Source organism: Rhinatrema bivittatum, unplaced genomic scaffold, assembly GCF_901001135.1.
Source record: "Rhinatrema bivittatum unplaced genomic scaffold, aRhiBiv1.1, whole genome shotgun sequence".
Classification (NCBI taxonomy): domain Eukaryota; kingdom Metazoa; phylum Chordata; class Amphibia; order Gymnophiona; family Rhinatrematidae; genus Rhinatrema; species Rhinatrema bivittatum.
This window is the reverse complement of record NW_021821106.1, coordinates 101,457-106,838: the sequence shown is the minus strand read 5'-3', so window position 1 is coordinate 106,838 and position 5,382 is coordinate 101,457. Positions and strand designations below refer to the sequence as shown.

Below are 5,382 nucleotides of genomic sequence, written 5' to 3'. Positions count from 1 at the left end.
GCCTCTGAGGGTGCTGATAGGATCAGCTCAGACTGTACAACTGGCTGGGCTTCTTTAGCTTTACAAACTCTCCCTGTCTGTCCCTATTAACCCACAGCTCTATCTCTCCCTCAGGGACCCTCTAATGGTAATAAAAGGGAATTTTACATGGGAGGGAAATAATATTAACCACTAAAACTGTTTTGCTAAAAGGAGAAGTAAGGGAAAGGAAAAGGGGAAGCATAAACAAGACAGAGAAAGGGAATGAAAAGCAAAGAACAGCAAAGGCAGGTGGGCAGAGAGGAAAGAGAAGGAAGATATAGAGCGTTCACCCAGCAAGATAGGAACCAATCTCTTGAAGAGACAGCGTAGTCCAGGCAGAAGGTCTGTGGCAGATAGTGAAGAGACGAAGTGATGGTCACAGGAACATGGAGACATTGGAGGCATGAAGACCCAAGAGACACTGGAGGCATGAAGACACAGGAGACTCTGGAGGCATGAAGACCCAAGAGAAGTGGAGGCATGAAGACCCAAGAGACGCTGGAGGCATGAAGACACGAGACGCTGGAGGACGATGACACAGGAGACTGGAGGCATGAAGACACAGGAGACGTTGGAGGCATGAAGACCCAAGAGACACTGGAGGCATGAAGACACAGGAGACGCTGGAGGCATGAAGACCCAAGAGACGCTGGAGGCATGAAGACACAGGAGACGCTGGAGGCATGAAGACCCAAGAGACGCTGGAGGCATGAAGACACAGGAGACGCTGGAGGCACGAAGACCCAAGAGACGCTGGAGGCATGAAGACAGGAGACGCTGGAGGGACGATGACACAGGAGACACTGGAGGCACGACACCAAAGCACAGGGATCACAGCCTAGGAGCAACAGAGGACGTCTGTTGCAAAGAGCAAGAAAGAAAGGAGTTGCCTGGTTTCAAACCTCTACTATGGTGATGTCATAATCAGACATCATAATCCCGAGCTGGCTTAGCTCTCCAGCTGCAGCCCTTAAAGGGACCTAACACTTTGCTCTCTGGCTATAGTTTTCCCCCTGTCCGAACTCCAAACCAGAAATATGCCTTGTTATATGCTCCTACCTTTACTTGTGTAGAGGATGGACAGTAATCAAACAGCCTATTTCTGTGGATAAAAGAGCACTTTGTCCCCAGAAATGGCTTTCATTATTGTCCTCCCTGTATATAATAGTGATGTGCATTCAGCCTTACACATTTTAAAGTCTGAAACTTTCTTTAACAGACGAAGACAAGCCTGCATTAAAAATGACCGAGTGATTGGGAGTCAGGGTAGAGGTGGGTATTTTTTTAGATTAAGGGACAGACCCTTCAGTGAGGTTAGATCTTCTGGAGGCTTCTCAGTGCTGAACCGGCTAAGCTAAATTTGGGAACATTTCCATGCTGGTAATCAGTTTGCCTTCCTTCCATTTTTCTTAATGCATGGAATACACCTGGTCTGTGCTTCTAGGATGCTACTTTTAAACAAGGCCCTCGCCTGTTTTTTTCTAACTACTTTTCTCATTTTCTCAAAGTTTCCCTTTTGAAAGTTTAGTGCTAGAGCCATAGATTTACATACTGTTCCCCTTTCAGTCATTAATTTAAATTTGATCATATTATGATCACTATTGCCAAGCAGCCCCACCACTGTTACCTGTCTCACCAAATCCTGAGAGGAGAGGATCACCTTGCTGGTGGCTGAAAGGAATCAGTAAGTTTTTGCTTGGGACATTGTCTTTTTTAAAAGTATTGGGGCAAAGTTAACTATTTGGGAATATTATTTAGTGTGTTTGTGCCTTTAATAGTCAGAAAGGCAGTGAATAAACAAGTTAGACTGTATTTTTAAATAGTCAGTCAATAAGGTAGCAGTAGGTAGGCAGTGAATAAACAAGTTAGACTGTATTTTTAAATAGTCAGTCAATAAGGTAGCAGTAGGTAGTGTGTTTATTTTTAAAAGTCTGCAATACAAACTGAGTGTTTGTATTGAAAAAAAAAACCCACAAAAAAAAACAACCAACCCAAAAAGTATCCAGAAGCTAGAAATAAGCTAGGAGCAGTATATACCTAAGTAGAAAAGTTGAATAGTTCAGCTCAGTTACTCACCTTGGAAAGGTGTTGAGGTAGTGTGATTGGGTTTGAATAGGCACCAACATTTGTTAATCAAGAGAGCAGTGAGTCACTCAGGCTGACTAACTGAAGTTAAGACTGTTTGTATTTCCCAACCCTCCCCCCCCCCCCAGGTCATCCCTTAATTTATAGGCAAGTGCCACTTTCACAAAAAAAAAAAAAAAACCCAACAAAACCTTTATTGAGAATTCGATCAGAGCCCAGTAGGCCACTACCAGACACATAGTGAATTCACTAATACATTTAAAGGACGTTAGACACATTCCTACTCCCATAGCAACCTAAAACTTAACTAGGAACTGATCAAAATTGAGATGAAGACAGCAGTCCAGCACAAGAGGGGGGCTTCCCAGTCTTTTGCATCGAGTGTCACATGTATGATTTTTTACCCACCGGTGAGAAGTTGTACATGTGCATGCGATGCAAAGAGCTCCTGGCTCTCAGAGAACGAGTCCGATCTCTGGAGGCTAGAGTGGCAGACCTGGAGGAGCTGAGGCAGACAGAGAGGTATATAGATGAGACCTTCAGGGACATAGTAGTCAAGTCCCAACTTCAGACTGGCAGCCCTGGTGCTGCCTTGGAGGAAGAAGGTCTCATGATGGGAGAACACCAACCAGGTGCAGCAGGAAAGGATCCTGTAGCAAGGACCTGCTCTCCAGGTGATGCATTGTCCTTTCTCACTGAGGATATCTCCCCAAGGCCTACTGCCCAGGAGGGAAGGGTTAGGTCGGCCGTCATAGTTGGTGATTCAATTATTAGGAATGTAGATAGCTGGGTGGCTGGTGGGCATGAGGATCGCCTGGTAGCATGCCTACCTGGTGCGAAGGTGGCGGACCTCAAGCGTCACCTAGATAGGATTTTAGACAGTGCTGGGGAGGAGCCGACTGTCGTGGTACATGTGGGCACCAACGACATAGGAAAATGTGGGAGGGAGGTTCTGGAAGCCAAATTTAGGCTCTTAGGTAGAAAGCTAAATCCAGAACCTCCAGGGTAGCATTCTCTGAAATGCTCCCTGTTCCACACGCAGGTCACCAGAGGCATGCAGAGCTCCGGAGTCTCAATGCGTGGATGAGCCGATGGTGCAAGGAAGAGGGATTCAGTTTTGTTAGGAACTGGGGAACCTTTTGGGGAAGGGGGAGTCTCTTTCGAAGGGATGGGCTCCACCTTAACCAGGGTGGAACCAGACTACTGGTGCTAACCTTTAAAAAGATAGAGCAGCTTTTAAACTAGAACAAAGGGGAAAGCCGACAATCGCTCAGCAGCGCATGGTTCGGAGAGAGGTATCTTTAAAGGATACTAATGATGCATTAGAATTAGGGCATCCCGACAGTGAGGTTCCAATAATTAGAAAAGTAGTCCAAGTGCCTGTAACTAAAACCTCTCCTGAGCTAAAAATTTCTAACTTATCCCTATCAATTAAAAAGCAGAATGAAAATACAAACAAAAAACAAACTTTGAAATGTTTGTATGCTAATGCAAAAAGTCTAAGAAGTAAGATGGGAGAATTAGAATGTATAGGAGTGAATGATGACAGACTTAATTGGCATCTCAGAGACTTGGTGGAAAGAGGATAACCAATGGGACAATGCTATACCGGGGTACAAATTATAGCGCAATGACAGAGAGGAGCACTCGGGAGGAGGTGTGGCGCTTTATGTCCGGGATGGCATAGAGTCCAACAGGATAAACATCCTGCATGAGACTAAATACAAAATTGAATCTTTATGGGTAGAAATCCCTTGTGTGTCGGGGAAGACTATAGTGATAGGGGTATACTACCGTCCACCTGGTCAAGATGGTGAGACGGACAGTGAAATGATAAGAGAAATTAAGGAAGCTAACCAAATTGGTAGTGCAATAATAATGGGAGACTTCAATTACCCCAATATTGACTGGGTAAATGTATCATCAGTCACGCTAGAGAGATAACGTTCCTGGATGGAATAAATGATAGCTTTATGGAGCAATTGGTTCAGGAACCGACGAGAGAGGGAGCAATTTTAGATCTAATTCTCAGTGGAACACAGGACTTGGTGAGAGAGGTAACGGTGGTGGGGCCGCTTGGCAATAGTGATCATAATATGATCAAATTTGATTTAATGACTAGAAGAGGAACAAAGTGCAAATCCAAGACTCTCGTGCTAAACTTTCAAAAGGAAACTTTGATAAAATGAGAAAAATTGTTAGAAAAAAATGAAAGGAGCAGCTACAAAAGTAAAAAAATGTCCAAGAGGCGTGGTTATTGTTAAAAAATACCATTCTAGAAGCACAGTCCAGATGTATTCCACACATTAAGAAAGGTGGAAAAAAGGCAAAACGATTACGGGCGTGGTTAAAAGGGGAGGTGAAAGAAGCTATTTTAGCCAAAAGATCTTCATTCAAAAATTGGAAGAAGGATCCAACAGAAGAAAATAGGATAAAGCATAAATGTTGGCAAGTTAAATGTAAAACATTGATAAGACAGGCTAAGAGAGAATTTGAAAAGAAGTTGGCTGTAGAGGCAAAAACTCACAGTAAAACCTTTTTTAAATATATCCGAAGCAGAAAGCCTGTGAGGGACTCAATTCTTTTTACCACACAAGGTGTTGGCTTAGGAGTTTACCTAAAGCTTTCTTATTTCGTTTCCAGTAACCATTCCCACACTTCTTCTGGGGAAGATGATATCTGCTATGAATTTGCATGAGATCAAGTAGCACGCATAGAAAGAAGGGCCTGTAAATCTATCCCACGCATATAGATTGTGGATATCCTGAAAACCTGACAGGTGGGGTTTCCACTGCACATATATGGAACCCATTGGTCTTCAACTTGCTTTTTCGGTATCTAAGTTATCCTTGTACTCAGACGCATGCCTGTTTCTGCAGCAAGTTAAAAATGGTTCCACTGGGGATTGAACCCAGGCCCTTCTGCATGTAAAGCAGATATGATACCCACTACACTATGGAACCAACTAACTTCTTCTTTTAACCTGTGAGCAACTGTTGAACTCTTGATGCCAGACTAAAGGAGGACTAATTGAACAAGCATCTCAGCTAGAGAAGTGCATTCATTGAAAACAAAATATAAAAATGAAATCAGTGGAGCCAACTTGTTTTTTTATTTATTTATTTTATTTATTAAAAATTGTATACCATCGTTCATAATATACATCACAACAGTTTACATGTTACAAAATCATAAAATCAAACTGAAATATCTAAAAGGTACAGTAAAATATGATAAAAAATAAAATTGTTAATCAATTATTAATAAATGAACATA

The 5,382-nt window shown here is 42.7% G+C and overlaps 1 non-coding gene across 1 annotated transcript; it reads right to left on the bottom strand.

Moving 5' to 3' along the window:
* Positions 1-4,996: 4,996 nt before the first annotated feature.
* On the bottom strand, positions 4,997-5,069 carry TRNAV-UAC. Its single transcript has one exon. It is a non-coding gene; the product is annotated as a tRNA-Val (tRNA).
* Between the last annotated feature and the right edge of the window lie 313 nt (positions 5,070-5,382).